This window comes from Palaemon carinicauda, chromosome 6 (assembly GCF_036898095.1).
Source record: "Palaemon carinicauda isolate YSFRI2023 chromosome 6, ASM3689809v2, whole genome shotgun sequence".
NCBI lineage: Eukaryota > Metazoa > Arthropoda > Malacostraca > Decapoda > Palaemonidae > Palaemon > Palaemon carinicauda.
The window spans coordinates 91,222,736-91,242,297 of NC_090730.1; the positions used below are offsets into that span (position 1 = coordinate 91,222,736).

Genomic DNA, 19,562 nt, shown 5'->3' on the forward strand with positions numbered 1-19,562 from the left:
GATACTAGTAGGCTACTTCAGTGCACGTTTATAAGCAGCGTTTGGTTTTTTTATGGGAACCTGGCGGATAGAATTAGCTATACTCAGTAGCAGGCCTTCTACTTAATTTACTGTTTTCCTGTGTTGTATCCCACTGGAAAAAACCGTGTCCTGTACAGTTTTAAGTATTTTGGTGTGTCATATAACGTCATCCGTGGTAATTTTCAGTTACAAAATTAATCGATTGAATTGGGTATCTATAGCCATGAAAACCAATTCACCAATTATAAAAGAAAAAAAAATCAGAGGAAAGACATGATAGAAGCATAATGTGCTTTGTGACATAAGTCATGACGCTGCTACTTGTGATATTATTATGGGTTAATGATGCGTTGCTTGAGCTCCGTATAGTTTGAGATCCCATATATGGGCTTACTGTATGTTAGATGTGAGTTTTCTCGACGCTGCACTGGCTTAATTTGGTTGTTTATCTGGTGTAATTTGTAAAAAGAAAAAAAAAATGCGTAAAATACTTTGTCAAGACACGTAGGCCTGCCTCAAAGCAGTGTGCCAGATCTATATTATGAAGTACGAACCATCGTGGGTTTAGAAAAGAAACCAACAAAGTATACAGTCCTGTCCAAACTTAAGAAGAAGGTATCCTGTCCAAACTTAAGAAGAATGTATCCTGCCCAAACCTAAGAAGTAGGCATCCTGTCCAAACTCAAAAAGAAGGTATATATAACTGTCCACATTAAAGAATTTGACGAAGGACGGCAAAAAGATTGGCGAACAATATAGATCGAAAATTGACGAATATAGAGAAATAAGTTAACAACATAAAAATAAACATTAAAGTTTTATATTAATTACAGAGAGCCGCCGGGTGACAATTGGGAACTTTCCTTTGGTCGTTGGCCTAAAACTTAATGCTTTATATTATTATTATTATTATTATTATTATTATTATTATTATTTGCTAAGCTACAACCCTATTAGGAAAAGCAGGATGCTATAAGCCCAGGGCTTCAACAGGGAAAATAGCCCAGTGAGGGAAGTAAATTGTAAATAAACTACAAGAGATGTTTAAGAATAACATTAAAATAAATCTTTCATATAAAAACTATAAAAACCTCAAAATAACAAAAGGAACAGAATTAAGAGAAATAAGATCGAATAGAATGCAAAAGTGTACCCTCATGCAAGTTAACTCTACCCCCAAGACAGTGGAAGACCATGGTACAGAGGCTGTGACACTACCCAAGACTAGAGAATAATGGTTTGATTTTGGAGTGCCCTTCTCCTAAAAGAGCTGCTTACCATAGCTACAGGAGTCTCTCCTACCCCCACTAAGAGGAATGGAGCCACTGAACTATTACAGTGCAGCAGTTAACTCTTTGTGAGAGAAGAATTGTTTGGTAATTTCAGTGTTGTTAGGTGTATGAGGACAAAGGAGAATGTATATAGAATAGGTCAGACTATTCGGTGTGTGTAGGCAAAAGAAAAATTGAGTTGTAACCAGAGAGAGGGATACAATTTAGTACGGTCTTGCCAGTCAAAGGTTCCAATAACACTAGCGGTAGTATCTCAACGGATGGATGGTGCACTGGGAAGTTGACTCTAAAATTGAAAATCTCACATGGGCGGGGATGGATTACTGGCCGTAGTTGTTCATAAAATATTGTTGCGTATAAAGCTAAAATAAAGGAACCCGTTTGAAATAAAATTTTCCTAAGCTCCAAGTTATATTAGTGAAATAAAAATAACGTTACTGTTGCCCTTGAAGTTATTTCAGTGGTTGGTACGAGGCCTACATCTAATGGCAGTGTTTTGTTGATTTCCTGATGGAACGAGTGGAGAAGATGAAGCATCTGCAGTGTTAGGCAGAGGAAGGGACAGAGAGACGATATGAACGGATGCAAACACCCTTATTTTTAAAAAAATGAAACCTGGGGAGCCCTATTTTCAAAAAATGATAGAACCTTCGTTTAAGCATGATAAAAGGAAAAATAGAAATATATTATTTGTATTGTTAGTTATTATGATATGGCAATTCAGTAGTTAACAAAATTTGTTACATGCAATCAATTTACCATTTAAGGAAGAAAACAACCATGTTATTTCAGAAAGCGGCTGCAGGAGCTAGGACTGCCTACATCAGTCTAAAATTGCTGCAGGAGCTAGGACTGCCTACATCAGTCTAAAATTGCTGCAGGAGCTAGGACTGCCTACATCAGTCTAAAATTGCTAGAGATTAGGAAAATCATTCGTCATAATAATTTTATGGATAGGACAAGTATGACATGCGTAAAATATGCCACGCACTAGCCTGCTTTTACTGTCTATTTAAGAATGATTGTGAGTTCAGCAACTATGATAGATGTGGAAACTTGGCTAAAACTATGGAATGAAATAACGTACTTTAAATTTTGTGAAATTTATAAACTATATGAGAAAAATTATAATTAGGCTAATTCAAAATATAAAACATTGGATGTGGAAATCAAGAACAGACGCAAACTGATTATGCTAAATATTTTAATTGTGTCAGTTGGAAATACAACAAGTTAGAATGTAAAATGGAATTTCTGAATGAGATGCCTTGAATTTCGATGCTGATATTCAGTGTGGTTAATGATTGAGGATACTGCTCAACTTTGAAAAGGCAATAGCCAACCAAACTTTTCAATTCAATTACAGTTTTATCAAGAAAACATAGAACATGCTAATAAATAAATCACGACAATCTCCATCAAATCTTATTGGCTACATATGAAAGTAAGATTGATTGCATTTGGAACATGATATTCGTTATGCAGGTTACTTTACAATGAGCGGTATGCATGATTATACATAAACATGTAAAGGATATCTAGCTGGAGCCATACACTTGCCGCACACTGAGCCTGAACGGAACCGCCGCCGAAACCACTGAAGTCTCAGAACAGACCAGAAACGACGTCCAGCTCGCACACTGAGCCAGAAGCCACAGAACGGAAGGTCATGTGTTCTGCATTAACTGTTTACATGTGGTAGTAGAAGGTCGTGTGTTCTGCATTAACTGTTTACATGTGGTAGTAGAAGGTCGTGTGTTCTGCATTATAATCGACAAATTATGAGTGACTCACCGCTCAGCAGCAATGAAGAAGTGCTAGTGCTATGTCTAGCAGTAAAGGCTGAAGAGGAGGAGGAAGAAGGGAAAGCAGCAAGAAAATCAATGTGGATACATAATATATGCCAATCAAGGGAGGCAGAAGGGGAATATAAAACGTTATTCCCACATTCAAAATGGGACAACATAAACCCAGCACTGCCTGCTTCAATGGTTGCTATCACACTAACCTCCGAATTCCTCAGCAACCGTCACTACCCTCTCAAAAAACCACCGCTGCAGTCGTTCTGCGCATGCGTAGCCTGTCAGACGCCACCGACGCTTCAGAAAAAATATCTTTCAAAGAATACCGTGTCGGTTCCGTTATGTTCTGGCGCGTCAGTTCCGTTCTGTTCTGGCCCAATGTGCGCAGCCAGGTAAGAATGCATGCTTTCGATTTCTACCGGACGTTTCGGTTCTGATCGGGCGGTTCCGTTCGGGCTCAGTGTGCGGCAAGTTTTAGAGGTCGACATGAATTAATGAAGAGAAAATGCAATGTAAAAGTGTAGTTTCATTCCAAAATGCTGTGATTAAATGCGAGCAGGTAAAACATATTTTTGTATGTTCAAATGTTCTCGGCCATTGCAACGTCTTAATAAGGATCATGTTAATCTGAATTTATATATAGGCCAAGGACACGTTCTAAAAGGTAGCCTATCAATTAGGCAAAAGAAATTAAAATTACTTCAGTATCTAACCACAATTGGGCTACCCGGAACATCTTTTACCCCAATCAGTTCTTTTTACACATGGGTAATGTGGGGCAAGTCGTACATGGGGGGCGACCCGTACAGTCGCGATCGACAAAAGACTAATGGTGGTATGATGACGTCGCAAACTGAGGATGTAGAAGCTCCACCAAACAGCCCGCCATATTTGTTACCAACGCTGCTCCGCTGTTATTCCTGCCAGGCGAAAATTTTTGTTGGTTTCTATGTAGTATTATGTGTTACCAATATAGGGTCCCAAGTGCGTGAATATATTGTGATTGTTTTAGTTATACATTGATTAGTGATAAAGGCCATATTAACGTGATTTCGAGTGATAAAAGTGATGAAGCCGACGAAAGTGTTGCCGTGAGAAGTGCTTTAAGAAAAGTTTGTTGTGAGGGCCAGAGTCAATACAGATAGGGTCTGTTCAACTCAGGCGGTGGGGACGGAGCTAATGCCGTGACGTCATGGGAGGTGCTAGGCCGATTTTCTCCATTACATTTAATCCATTGCATGGCGTGTTAGATCCATTTTTTAAAAAGATTTTACATGCATGATGTTTGTCTTAATACCCAGAGTGTCATTTATTCACCAAAACATTGATGCATTTTCAAGATATAGCAAATTCAATACAGATAGTTACCATATTTTTTCGTTTTTACTATTCATTTGCTTACCTGTATACTAGTTTGTTGTATTCTCTGCAAGTCCATTTTTAAAACAGGAAAATTTTATTATTTTATTTCCTCTCAGGTAATCATATTTTCAATATTAAAGATAATTATTAAAAAAGCTTTTAATTCTTTCGCTGTTTTTATGTAATTTTTAAGCACAATTCTTTTCATTGATGATAAAAGCTAGAAAGATAACGTTAATTATATCTACCATATCTTTGTATGAATACCACTTTTTATGCAATACATAGAAAATGTGGATAGAGTGTAAAAAGAATACTACTGTATTTGCACTTGACTACAAAAAAAAAAGATATTTAAGTATACGAATCATATCATATAGATTTTATGGAAATAAAGGAATAAACGATGAAGAATATGGTAGAGAGAACACGTTTCAAGAAAATTTCCCATCAACATTATATATATATATATATATATATATATATATATATATATATATATATATATATATATATATATATATTACATATATATATATATATATATATGATATATATATATATATATATATATATATATATATATATATATATATATATATATATATATATATATATATATATATATATATATATATATATATATATGTATTTTATATATATATATATATATATATATATATATATATATATATGTATTTTATATATATATACATATATATATATATATATATATATATATATATATATATATATATATATATATATATATATATATATATATACAGTAGACCCCCGGGGTATGGCATCCTCAGCTTACGTTTTTTTTCAGATTACGGTGTGGAATACGATGTTTTTCCGTCCCCTCGTTACGACATTTTCCTCACCTTACGGCATCGAATTCCAGAATTCAAACTTGGCGGTTTTTACGCGTACAACTGTGCGAGTCACTCACCTACCACCACGCTCATAGGCCACTGCATACGTCACTAAGAAGCTGGTCTGCTATTGGTCAGCGTCACGGCATCACTAAGATGCCGATACGCTATTGGCCGAAATCCCTCCCACAATGCCTGAGAGAGATGCTGCCTCTCTCTCTCTCTCTCTCTCTCTCTCTCTCTCTCTCTCTCTCTCTCTCTGTTAATCGCGCGCTCACTTCAGAATCTCGTGTGCGTTTCGTAAAGATTTGATCTCGTGTGAGTGTTTGCGATATCGTATTTTTTGTGCATTTTAGTGCTTAATTCCAACTTTAATTCGTTAGCCATGGGTCCCAAGATTGCAAGTGATGTTGAAGGGAAAAGTAAGAAGATGATTACTTTAGAAACGAAGCTGGAAATAATAAAGAAATACGAAGAAGGCATGCACGTTACCCTCGCTAGTACATATGGCCGTAACCAGACAACGATTGGTACAATCATCAAAAACAAGGAAGCCTTTAAAGCAAGTAAGTCTTCTAAAGGCATGACTGTCCTTAGCAGTGGAAGGACCTCAATCAATGATGAGATGGAGAGACTCCAACTATGGATTAAAGAGAAGGAAATTGCTGGTGATACACTCATGCAATCGGTAATTTCACACAAGGCGAGCGCCATCTTCGCTGATCTCGTAGAAGCCCAAAGAAACGGCGAAGACAAAGGAACATCGCAGCAAGCTCCCCAAGAGTTCAAGGTTTCTCATGGGTGGTTTGATCGTTTTAGGAAGAGGACTAGTATTCACTCAGTCGTCAGGCATGGAGAGGCGCCCAGTTCTGACAAGAAAGCAGCAGAAGAATTCCTCAAGAAGTTTGAGAAAGTAATTTCCAGAGAAGGCTACATTCCTCAGAAAGTGTTTAACTGTGATGAAACTGGCCTTTTCTGGAAGAAAATGCCCCGCCGTACATATATCACAGCTGAAGAAAAGAAACATCCTGGCCTAAACCGATGAAGGACAGACTTACCCTCACATTTTGTGCAAATGCCAGTGGGACTTAAAAATTAAGCCCCTACTGGTATACCACTCAGAGAATCCTCGTGCCTTCAAGGCACAAAATATCATGAAGGATAGGCTCTCGGTATTTTGGAGGTCTAATGGCAAGGCCTGGGTCACGAGGACCATATTTATTGAGTGGATAAACATCTGCCTCAGTCTTTCTGTCAAGAACTTTTTAGAAGAGAACAATCTTCCTCTCAAATATCTCCTGGTACTGGACAATGCCCCTGCTCACCCTCCTGGCTTCGAGGACATCATTCATCCTGACTTCTCCTTCATCAAGGTTCTCTATCTGCTGCCGAACACCACCCCTCTCCTCCAGCCTATGGACCAGCAAGTGATTGCCAACTTTAAGAAGCTTTACACAAAGCATCTGTTCAAAAGATGCTTCGAAGTGACCGAAAGCACTCAACTCACCCTCTGTGAATTTTGGAAGGGGCATTTTGACATCGTTCAATGCCTGAAGATGATCGACAAAGCTTGGAATGAGGTTTCACGGAGCACCTTGAACTCCTCATGGAAGAAACTGTGGCCAGCTGTTGTGGCAGAACGCGACTTTGAAGGTTTCGAACCCTCAACCAAAGACGAGGCCGTTGATGATCCTGCACCTGAGGGTGATGTTGAGGAAATAATTTCAATCGGGAGGTCCATGGGGCTTGTTGTCGATGAGGCTGACGTTGATAACCTTATCGAGGAGCACAGGGAGGAGCTTATGACTAAAGATTTGAAGGAGTTGGAGGCAATGCAGTTGACCATCATTCAAGAAGAGCACAGCTCTAGTGGTGGCGAGGACAGGGGGAGACTGAAGAAACGACATCGGCAGAAATAAGGGAAGCCATTAGTTGGTATGAAAACCTTATGAGATTCATTGAAAAAAACACCCAGAAAACTTCATACAGGTCGTCTTCTGGAGAATGTTAATGACAAGTGTATGAGTCATTTTAGAAATATTTTGAGGAGTTGTCAGAAACAGGCTTCTTTGGATAGATATTTCTCCAAAAGAGAAGTGCCAGAAAGCAAAGATGATATAAGTGATTCTATTAAAAAAGCTAAAAAAGAGTAATTTTTTAAGTTCTAAAAAAAATCTTTAAAAAAATCCTAAAAAAATTTCAAAAGACAAAATTAATAAAAAAAAAAAGCATTTTTAATTTTAAGTGTTTAATAGTAAGAATAAATTTATTATTAAGTGTACATAACATAATTAGCATTGATACGTTTTTTATATCTGCCGTCTCCTCCACCCTCTGCCTCCACCCACTACCAGCTCAAGTCACGTCACTCCAAAGGTAAATAAAATTTCATTTTTTCTTTACAGTACGGTATATAATTTTTATTTATAATGTTATTTAATTATATACTGTACAGTCATGTATATTATATATAAGTATACTGTAGTACAGTGCTTACTATACTATTTTGTTACTAATTTTTAATATGTATATCAAATTTTGATATTTTACTTGGGGTTTTGCATGCATTAGCTATTCTATTGCCCGCCATACAACATTTTCACCATACGATACCAACTCCGGAACGGATTAATGTCATGTGAAGGGGGTCTACTGTATATATATATATATATATATATATATATATATATATATATATATATATATATATATATGTATATATATATATATATATATATATAGTGTGTATATATATATATATATATATTGTATATATATATATATATATATATATATATATATATATATATATATATATATATATATATATATATATATATATATATATATATATATATATATATGCGCACACAACTTTACATATGAGACATACTATACAAATTTCATAAAAAATATGAATAATACATACATTAAATGACTAGGATAGTTTCCAGGATAATGCTGTAAGTTATTTGCATTTGTTTGGAATCTTAAACTATATTACATATGCTGGTATATTTTAAGTGAAAATAAAGCATCTAACAAATAAAACACAGCTTGGGCAAGTCTCTACTTGAACAAATATTTTTTTGACAAAACGTCTTTACTTGAACAAATATTTCATGACAAAAAAAAATCTTTCAAAAGATGTTTATTTTTAATTTCTTATCCGCTTTGTGCTGGTCTCTTTATCTGTTTTTCTTTCTTTTTTTTTTTTTTACTAATTTTAGCAAAGGTTTCTTAATAACTTAAGCATATGAGGTGCATCTGCAAAAATAAATATTTCTCTCTTTGCTGTTGTGTTTTTTAAATGAAATTCTATTCAAGTTGATTGGGTGTATAAAAAATGCTTCCATATTCTCATATTGGAAGGTCCTAGGTCACGAACAATAGCAACAATGAATTGATGGCACAGCTGTAGGCTACTCTTAAATCTTTTAGGAGGAACTTCACGTATCTGTGACTTTACATCATCTACAAAATCCTCTCGTCCTGGCGTCTGCAGCGAATTACCCAGCTTTTCTGTGTTGATTTGTCTTGAGGAAACCTGAAATATCTTAGCCTTTATGAGTTACTTCAGACAGTATTGCAACCAAAAACGGCGCAAGAAGAAGGCATCTTCTACAAATAATATGCATACTTGAAAGGTGTAGCTCATGACAATGAAAGCGTATGGGTTTGGGACTTCGGGTGGCAGTCTGGCTACACTAGACGCCCATGACGTCACATAAGGGGCGGAGCTATGTTTAAATCCCGCGTCGTGAACAGACCCTATCTGTATTGACTCTGGTGGGGGCGACCGGTACGGGGTCGACGCGTACACCTACGGTACTGGTCGCCCCCGAACTTTTAAATGTACGGCTCGCTCCCAATTGTTTAATTTGTTTATTGTTTTAATGTCTTTAATTTTACAATACCTAATTACAAATTCTTCTTTTCCAGACTACTCTCAACCCTCATCCACTGCCATGCCTCGCAAATTTGTCTCCCAGGGGAAGCTCACAGTTGACAGGAAAGCCCTAGAAGAGGCTTTTAAGCACCGGGTAGAGACTGGTTGCAGCATAAGGGCTGCATGCAAGCAGTTTAATGTTAGAGTGATGACCTTGCAGGTAAATTAATGGGAAGTAATTATTTATTGTTTTATTGTATGCTAACATAGCATACCCTAGCATATTTTCTGCTAATTAGGTGCATGGTAATCAAACTTGATACAAATTGATTCAACAACTTTAATTTGGGTGAAAGCTAAGGTTTCTTAGGTAAGGAAGCCGTATGTGGTATTATCTTAAAATAAAAGAGTAAAAAGCTTACAGCAAAAGCCTATCTCTAAGCCATTTTCTACATGACTTAAGGCTAATGTTTTTGTTTTAGGTTAAGGCTTAATTGGTTGTGACTGTAGCCTAATTCTTTGCTGTTCCGTAACCGAAATACAAACCACGCTATTTACATGGGGTATTACTTTCGGCGTAGCTGAAATGACGAGCCATTAGATTTTTAACGAGGGTTAACTACCCTCTTGCTAGTTAGCGAGGGGCTAGCTACCCCTCCCCCCTCACACACGGGTGAACTGATTCACTTCACTTTTGGCTCGGGTGATGATCAGACCTGTTTGTCTCGCCCTCGCATTTTTGACAGCCTTAATTTGTTTGCTTTTTCTTACAGCTTGTGTGCTTGGAAGTTGGCCTCTCTCCATCATGCGGAAGTGCCCTGGACTTCCCGACCGCCCTTGTGGAACGTTCATGTCGGCGGTCGAGACCGACCCTCACTCCTTATGTCCATACTGCCGAGGTCAACGGTGTGATAGGGATAAAACTTGTAGTGAGTGTAGGGAGTGGTCTACCTCCCAGTGGGAGAGGTTTTCCCGGCGACGTATGAAGAAGTCTAAGCGTGACCTTTCTCCTTCAAGGGCTGCCTTGAAGAAGGAAGGTTCCAAAGACTCCTCATCCATTGCCCGAACCTCCTCCGAAGCTCCTACTCGATCGGTCTCTCGCGAGGGGCTGTCGAGTGGTAGCGTAGGCCTTTCTGTTGTTGACCAACCTCGGGGTTCGGGAGAGGGAGTTGCCTCCCATAGCGAGGCAGCTCCTCCTCCTCCTCCTCTGGGGGAGGATTTTGATGTTGATGACTCTGTTTCTACAATGATCTTTTGCAGCTTTGGGCTTCCTTGGGGCTTAAGGGCTCGCCCTCCAGGGAAGCCCTGTTTGACCTGATCCAGTTGGGTGCAGCTGTCAAACAGTCGCCGGTAATAGCAGAGGTTGATCCTCTGTCTATTGTCGACGTTGTTGTGGCAGAGGCTTCCGATGGGTCGGGCCAAACCCCTGCTGTTGTTGCGGATGTTGCTGAAGGCTCAGTTCCCCCATCCGAACATCCTTCGAGGGAGGAGCTGGGTCCAACGGTCTCTCCTGCGGTTGATTCTCCCCCTCGTGGGAGTTCACTGACGGAGACTCCTCTTCGGAGGACCGACGATGGTGTTGCTGCCCCTCGAGGTCGTCTTCGCCGTAAGGCTCGCCCTCCTCTTCGTCGTAGAGGCCTTCCTTCCCCCTATAAGGGAGTTAGGAGGCGCCTTTTCGGTTCTTCGCCTTCGACGTCCCCCGAAGAGGAGCCTCCTCGACGTGAGCAGACCGTTGCAGCCGCATCGCTAGACCTCTCAGCTGATCGTTCGCGATCTCCCACGCCTGCCAGACCTGCTAGCCTTCCTTCTCCGTTCGCAGACGCAGATGCGCAGTGGGCGCCTACGCACCCCGTTTTCCAATGAGCACCGTTCCCTTCGGGGCATAAGGGCTTATCTCCCATTGAGGGTAAGTCCCTTAAGCGCCAGGTGTTACCTGCGCGCCCACGTTCTCCCAGCGCGTAAGCGCTCTCCTGCTGTGGACCCTTCGGACTCTACGCGCCAGCGATCTCCTGCAGCCACATCTTCTCGCCGTAGATCTCCTGCTCGCCAGTGTTCGCCTGCTCGCCTGCGCCCCAGCGCTCACCTACGCGTCAGCGCTCTCCTGCTCGTCAGGGATCTCCTGTGCGCCAGCTCTCTCCTGCTCGCCAGCGCACATCTGCGCATCTTGCGCGCCCACGTACTCCTGAGCGCCCACGATCGCCTGCTCGCCAGCGCACATCTATGCGTCCCTGGTCCTGATGCGCGCCAACGTTCACCCGCGCGCCCACGATCTCCGGATCTGGGTGCAGGCAAGGAGGCTGTTCCTTTGCACCCTCGCCGTCGATCTCCTACGCGCCCGCAGATCCTGCCCACGCGCCAGCCTTTGCCTGTGCGCCATCGCGCGCACTCTTCTGTGCGCTCTTCTAGACCTGATCGAGTCTCTGCGCACCCGCACGCCCACGAGAAGTCTCCAGTGCAAGCCCGCGAGCGTTTACCTTTACGCGCCACTTCACCTTCTGGTCCTGCGTCCCAGCTGATAGCTCCCGACCACGCCACTACGCGCCAGCGATCTCCAACGCACCAGCAATCTCCCACGCGCCCGCTCGATCCTTCGATTGCGCGCAAGCGCTCTCCAACGCGCCCACGCGCCCACACGTCAGATCGCCGAAGGTCTTCTACGCGCCCACGTGCTAACTCGTCTGTGTGCAGTCGATCGCCTTCTCGGCCTACGCGCCAACGCGCCAACGCTCCCCTACACGCCGTCGTTCTCCCAGCCGCCAGCGCTCTCCCTTACAACCTCGCACCCTCACCTGCGCGCCCACGTGCTCACTCGCCTGCGCGCCCACGTGCTCACTCGCCTGCGCGCCCACGTGCTCACTCGCCTGCGCGCCCACGCGCTCTCTCGCCCGCGCACACACGCGCCCCCTCGCCCATGCACCCACACGAACCCGCGCGCACACGCGCCCCCTCGCCCATGCGCCCACACGAACCCGCACGCATGTGCGCCAACGTTCGCCCGCGTGTGAACCCGCGATTTTACCATCGCGCGAGCGCCAGCGCTACCCCAACCGCGATTCCCGCCGGGTTTCGCAGCACGGGCAACCTTGCGAGTCCTCTGGAGCGGCGCGTACTTCCAGATCATCGTCGTCACGATCTCCACCCCCTAAGCGCATAGCAGCGCACTTGCAGGAGGAGGAAGAATCTTCAGAGAGGTCTAGGTAACACTCTTCTTCTTTTCAGGCAGGCGCTGTGGTGTCCACTCCTAAGGATCGCCCGATCCCCTTCCCTCCAGCGGGAGTCGCTGACACCGAGTCTGTCAGCCGTCAGCCTTGGTTCGGGTCTCTGATCAAAGTGGTCGTCCAGGCTGTTAAGCTGGCCCTCGCTGATCTAGGCCTGAAACCAACGGCAGCCTCGTCCCCGCTGAAGAGAAGGAGAGGAGTGGACTTTATGGTGACTTCTCCTAGGGTTAAACTCTCTCCCAAGAAATCCGTCAGGAAGGCCCCTTCCCCCCACCAGACGGTTTCTCCTTCCCCTGTGGACGAAGCCTTTCCGTCCTCAGGAGAGTCCAGCGAGGTGAGACATTCTCCCACGGCACCAATGGGAGGAACCCCACCTCGAGTAGGAGAATCGTCTCGTGTGGGAGCAGAGAGGAGCCCTCAGACTTCTTTACTGGAGTCCTGTATTCCTCCTAGGAGGGAGCCCAAGGACTCGAAGACCGTGCCTAAGTCTTCATCCCGGATTCGACCAGAGCCAGCAAGACCCCAGGAGAACGTCCACGTGTCCCCCCAAGTAGAGCAGCTGGGGACAGGAGACTTTGCTGCCAGTCCACAAGGAGGAGAGCTGCATGAGTCGGAGCATGCCTTCTGGCAGGTCCTGAGTCTGATGAAGCAACTCAACAGGTTCGAGGACCCGGAGACCGCCCCTCGCGAAGGCAAGGATACGGTTCTGGACCAAGTCTACGGCACTCAAAAACCTCCGAAGGCCAGTGTGGCTCTGCCCTGGTCCCAGGGGGTTAAGAGCGCCAGAGACAAGGTTGAGAGCCAGCTCTCCGAACTCGCCTCCTCCAACCGTTCCTCTGCCGGCAACAAACTCCTCCCACCTCCTCGCGTACAATAGAGGAGATACTTCGAGATCATGGGGGAGTCTTGTTTAGCTCTGCCTCTCCACCATTCTGTGGAAGAGCTCTCCAGGGGAATTTCTCTTGAGAAACTCTCCGCCCGGCAGGTGACATTCTCGAGTACAGAGATCTTGAGCCAGGAGAAAGTCGCAAAGTGTGCCATGCAGGGCACTTCGTGGCTGGATGTCTGGCTGGGGTCTCTGGGCATCCTGTTGTGATCAGAGGACTTGTCCAAGGAGAGCACCAGGAAGGCCATGGAGACTTTTCTCCTCTCGGGCATGCGCACCATCGAGTTTCTAGCTCACCAAGTTTCGAACTTGTGGGCAAACTCGATCTTGAAGCGTCGTGATGCGGTGACCGAGAGCTTCCATGTGAAGGTCCCAGCCGTGGATGTCGGCAAGCTCAGACACTCTTCCATCTTTGGAAAGAGCCTGTTTGAGCCCAAGGATGTGGAATGGACAGCTGAGAGGTGGAGGAAATCGAATGACGATTCTCTCCTCCAAAGGGCCCTTACATCCAGACCCTACAAGCCTTCAGCACCTCAACAACAACAGCCTCGTCAGTCTAGGACATCGAAACCGGCTCCGGCAGCAAAGGTAAAGGTGTCCAAACAGCAGCCCTTTCCCGTCAAGGACAGGAAGGGTGGGAAGTCCTCCAGGGGAGGCAAGAATCCTAGAGGGAGCGGCCAAGGCCGCAAACGCTAGTATTGGCAATCCCCCTGCGTGTCCACCAGTGGGGGGATGCCTGCGGAGTTGCGCGTTCAGGTGGCAGCAACTCGGGGCTGATTCCTGGACGATCTATGTGATCAGCCAAGGATATCGCGTCCCGTTCATGACATCTCTTCCTCCCCTGACAGCGAATCCAGTGTCGTTGAGCTCCTATGCCATGAGATCGGCAAAGGGGCTAGTCCTTCGGGCAGAAGTCGAGACCATGCTCAAGAAGGATGCTCTCCAAGAGGTCGTTGACGGCTCCCCAGGCTTCTTCAGTCGACTCTTTCTTGTAAAGAAGGCGTCTGGAGGCTGGAGACCCGTCATCGACCTCTCAGCCCTGAACAAGTTTGTCAAACAAACTCCGTTCAGCATGGAGACAGCAGAGACGGTCAGACTTGCAGTGAGACCACAAGACTTCAAGTGCACACTGGATCTAACGGACGCGTACTTCCAGATCCCAATCCATCCGTCTTCCAGGAAGTACATGAGATTCAGCCTAGACAACAAGATGTACCAGTTCAAGGTGCTGTGTTTCGGTCTCTCCACAGCACCACAGGTGTTCACCAGAGTGTTCACCCTGATATCTTCGTGGGCACACAGGATCGGCATCCGTCTCCTTCGCTATCTGGACGACTGGCTGATCCTAGCAGACTCGGAGTCGACCCTTCTTCGACACCGAGATAAGCTTCTGGGACTTTGCCAAGATCTGGGGATCATGGTAAATCTCGAGAAGTCTTCTCTGCTTCCATCTCAACGACTGATATATCTAGGCATGATATTGGATACCAATCTCCACAAAGCCTTTCCATCAGACGACAGGATAGCAAGGCTGAGGAGGGCCGCAGAGCCTTTCCTCAGACGGGAAGAGCTTCCAGCCCAATCTTGGTTACGTCTTCTAGGTCACCTGTCCTCCCTGGCCCGTCTAGTTCCAAACGGTCGCCTCAGGATGAGATCCCTGCAATGGCGGCTCAAGTCCCGGTGGAATCAAGGCTACGATTCCCTGGACATTCTGGTCCCCATGGGGCCTGCGGAACGGATGGACCTGCTGTGGTGGTTGACCGACGAAAACCTTCGAAAGGGAGTGGATCTTCTCGTCCTCCCCCCAGATTTGATGCTGTTCTCGGACGCGTCAAAAGAAGGGTGGGGGGCCCACGTTCTGAACCACAGGATCTCAGGCCTCTGGTCAGAATCAGAAAAGTACCTCCACATCAATCTGCTAGAAATGAAGGCCATATATCTGGCCCTTCAACAGTTCCAACAGTACCTGGCGGGTCACTCTGTGGTGGTGATGAGCGACAACACCACAGTAGTGGCTTATATCAACAAGCAGGGAGGTACCTTTTCAGAGCAGCTATCCCATCTTGCAGTAGAGATTCTGAGATGGGCCGAAGTCCACTCGATACCACTATCAGCTCGCTTCATTCTGGGAAAAAGGAACGTGCTCGCCGACAGTCTGAGCAGAGCTTCGCAAATATTGAGTACCGAGTGGTCTTTGGATCGTCTAGTAGCCAACAAAGTCCTGACTTTGTGGGGTTCCCCAACAGTGGACTTGTTCGCGACAGCCTTGAATTTCAAGCTGCCGCTGTATTGCTCCCCAGTCCCGGACCCCAAGGCACTCTAGCAAGATGCCTTCCAACAACGGAGGGACAACATCGACGTCTACGCCTTCCCACCGTTCTGTCTGATGAGGAGGGTACTCAACAAGACCAGAATATCGGTCAACCTGTCGATGACCTTGATAGCTCCGCTATGGCATCATACAGAGTGGTTCCCGGACCTTCTGCAGCTCCTGACGGAACTCCCGAGAGAACTCCCCCCACGACACGAGCTACTCAGGCAACCACACTGCAACATCTTCCACAAAGCCGTAGCTTCGCTTCGGCTTCACGCCTGGAGACTATCCAGCGTCTCCTCACAGAGAGAGGCTTTTCGCAACAAGTTGCGGAGAGGATGTCCTCGACACCTGCGAAAGTCATCTGCAGGGGTCTACCAGGCGAAGTGGAGAGTCTTCTGTGGTTGGTGTCGTGGGAGGGGTATCTCTCCCCTCGATGCCACTATTCCAGCAATAGCGGAGTTTCTTGTATATTTGCGGGAGGAAATGCGCCTTTCGGTCTCGGCGGTGAAAGGCTATCGCTTAGCCTTAAGCCTGGCCTTCAGTCTGAAAGGATTGGACATTTCTTCCTCGCTGGAACTTTCCTTGCTCATAAGAAGCTACGAACTTACTTGCCCTCAGTCGGAAGTGAGACCTCCTCCATGGAACGTGGTTCAGGTTCTCAGGGCTCTTAAGAGACCTCCATTCGAACCATTACGCCAGGCTTCTGATCGTCACCTGACTTGGAAGACGGTGTTCCTGCTCGCTTTGGCTTCAGCCAAGCGTGTCAGTGAACTTCATGGTCTCTCGTACGACGTCGCCCTTTCAAGGGGATGGGGGAGGTAACGTTCAGGTTCGTCCCTGAGTTTGTTGCTAAGACTCAAAATCCTGGAATTCCGGACCCACGGTTCGACTCCTTCAGGGTTTTGAGTCTTCGTTCTGTAACAGATGACCCAGACCATCTCCTACTACGCCCAGTAAGGAGTCTGAGGCGTTATCTTAAAAGAACAGCTGCAGTCCGTCCTCGCGTGCAAGCCCTGTTTGTGAGCACGGGATGGACAAAGAGGAGGGTCACCAAGAATACCATCTCTGCTTGGATTCGAAGGGTCATCCATCATACCCTGAATCCAGACCCTCCTCCGTCACGTCGCCCTAGAGCACACGATGTCAGAGGCATCGCAACGTCCCTGGCATTCAAGAGAAACTTCTCTGTGATGCAGGTGCTACAAGCTGGGGTCTGGAAGCGTCAAACGACCTTTACAGCCCACTACCTGCAGGACGTGATCCACAGGAGCCTCGATACATTCTCTATCGGCCCTGTGGTGGCTGCACAACAGCTGGTCTAACCTCAGGCTCCTTAATGGACAGGTAGCAGAAGGTTGAGGGCATTGTTACCCGGTTTTAGACTGCATGAATGAAAAAGTATGTCTGGCCCTTACTCTTTCCTTCATCCTCCCCTCTCTTGGGGAAAGCAGCATCCTGGGTTCTCTGCATAGCTGACCTCAAACCACTGCAGGTAAACCATGCTTCCTTGTGCTCCTAGTATTAATATAATACTGTCGCGTCCCCCATACCCTGACGAGGTGGTATTGGGAACGTCCTAACCTAGATTTCCATCTAAAGGACTTCAGGTCAACTTCCTAGGACGAGTCACACCTCCTTCCTTCACACACAAGTTTATGTAGGCCGCACGTTCCTTGCTGAGCAAGGAATTTGCGAGGTGCAGGGACTCCTTTTCTCGAGTGATGCTCACTTGGATTCTGAGTCCCCAGGCAAAGCCAAAGCCAGTAAGGCTGGGACTTTCCACCCTACCTAAGGGTTAAGTCACCCTATGTAAATAGCGTGGTTTGTATTTCGGTTACGGAACAAATGACAAATTCGGAGATAATTTGTATTTTTCCTAACCATACAAACCTTAGCTATTTACACATATTTGCCCGCCAGCCCTGTCCCCCGTGAAGTCCTACCTCTAAGCGAAGTGAATCAGTTCACCGGTGTGTAAGGGGGGAGGGGTAGCTAGCTACCCCTTCCCTACCCCCTCGCTAACTAGCGAGAGGGTAGTTAACCCTCGTTAAAAATCTAATGGCTCGTCATTTCAGCTACGCCGAAAGTAATACCCCATGTAAATAGCTAAGGTTTGTATGGTTAGGAAAAATACAAATTATCTCTGAATTTGTCATTTTTGTTTGCAGGATGCCTTCAATAGGTCAAAAAATTTTCTAATGGCAAGACTTTTGTGCCAATACAACAGAACTCCCAGAGGGTCTTCAGCTTAGAACAGGAGGACCACATCTCCGCATATGTTATCAAGATAGCGAAGATGTTATATTGCCTTCTTACGACGGAATTTCGTAGGCTGGCCTATACCTACGCTGTAGCTTGTGGCAGCAAGTCGATTCCTCCAGCCTCGGAGGAAGAGAAAATGGCTACCAGGGACTGGTACTATGGCTTCATGTCTCGTCATCCCGAGCTCTAGTTGAAGACTCCAGAGGGTATATCCATTGCCCGGGCCACAGCCTTCAATAAGGTTAGTGTGGACTGTTTACTTTTTGTGAGTGAGCCCACTCCAGGACCTTCATGATCTTCTGCCACCACCATCACTCCTGAGGATATCCACCCCTTCCCCAAAGCTTGTCCCTGTTCTCATGACAAGGGGGGAAAGAAAATCCGGGCGTCCATCCTCACCGAGAACTCGGAGGCCATCGTGGATATGCAGGCAAGAGAGGATAAGAAGACTGGTGTGGCGCAGAAGCCGAAGGCAAAGAAGAGGAAAACGATGCCGTCGGAACAGCGGTAAAAAGATAGTAGTGACAGTGAGAGATGACCTAATACCAGTCCAGTTGGATGACTCCTCCGAGTATTCGGATGAGGTAGTGGACCTGCCATTAGGTTCTTGTGAATACCCCTTCACTGAAAAGGAGGTTGAAGTGAGCGATATTGTTTTGGTTGAGCTGGAGGTGGAGGGAAAGCGGGAAACTTCTAAAGTGTACTATGTGGGAAAGGTGTTGGGAAGGGAGGGAGGAAAATATATCATTTCTTTTTTACGAAGCAAGTGCAAGTATGTCAAGGACACATTTTTGTTCCCTGACATTGAAGATGAGCAGGAGGTGGAAAGGCATAGAGTGATTGGGGTGTTGGTGGCCTTAAAGGGTAGCACCAAGAGGCAATCTCACATTATCAAAATTAATCCCCCTTTAACTGCTTTCAATATGAGGTGAGGTTGTTTCTGGGAGGCTATCCTTTAACACGATAACTGCGATACGCTATTTTTTGGTCAGTTTTTTTGGAGAGGATTATCTTTGTTTTTCATGTGTATTCTATGAAATAACTGTGATGGTTGTTAGGTATCTATAAAGTAAAGGGATTTGTATTTTTGTATATAAATATATTTTCATCAATAAAAATCAATTTTGTATTTACAAATTTATTTCGCCTACATATTGGTATATATTGATTTTTATGTAATTACATGCTAAAGCTATATGTTACATGCTACATGCTACCTGCTACCTGCTAAACAGATTTTGAAGCAAAGCGAAAAATAAATTTTTGGGTGAGATGACCATGTCGTCCTGATGGAAGGTTCCTTTAGGCAGCTTTCTAAGGGATACTTAGCTACAGTGATAATCCCAGAGAATTGACCATTGGTCTCCAGAATTCTAACTCCTGGCGCAAGTATCCTTAAAAGTTTTCTTAAGGATATCGCATAATATCAGGGGACGTATTTCTTGATACGACACATGGCAATCTTCACCCCGAATAGAGTTTTTGCTCTGAGGGGAAGAGTGGTGAAATTGAAGGGGAGGGAGCCGTCATCAAGGTTTCCCAGTGGATCCCCTTCCCGTACTACTACAGGGCCCAATATGGCTACCAATTCCTTTGTTAGTAGCGAATTACGCACGGTGTATCTCCCGCTTGCTC

General features: G+C 45.0%; 1 long non-coding RNA gene across 1 annotated transcript; it reads left to right on the forward strand.

The window, feature by feature from the left end:
- The first annotated feature begins 163 nt into the window (after positions 1-163).
- LOC137642143 (uncharacterized) lies at positions 164-18,986 on the forward strand. Its single transcript, XR_011044651.1, has 3 exons — positions 164-714; positions 9,298-9,464; positions 17,834-18,986. It is a non-coding gene; the product is annotated as an uncharacterized lncRNA (long non-coding RNA).
- The last annotated feature ends 576 nt before the right edge of the window (positions 18,987-19,562 follow it).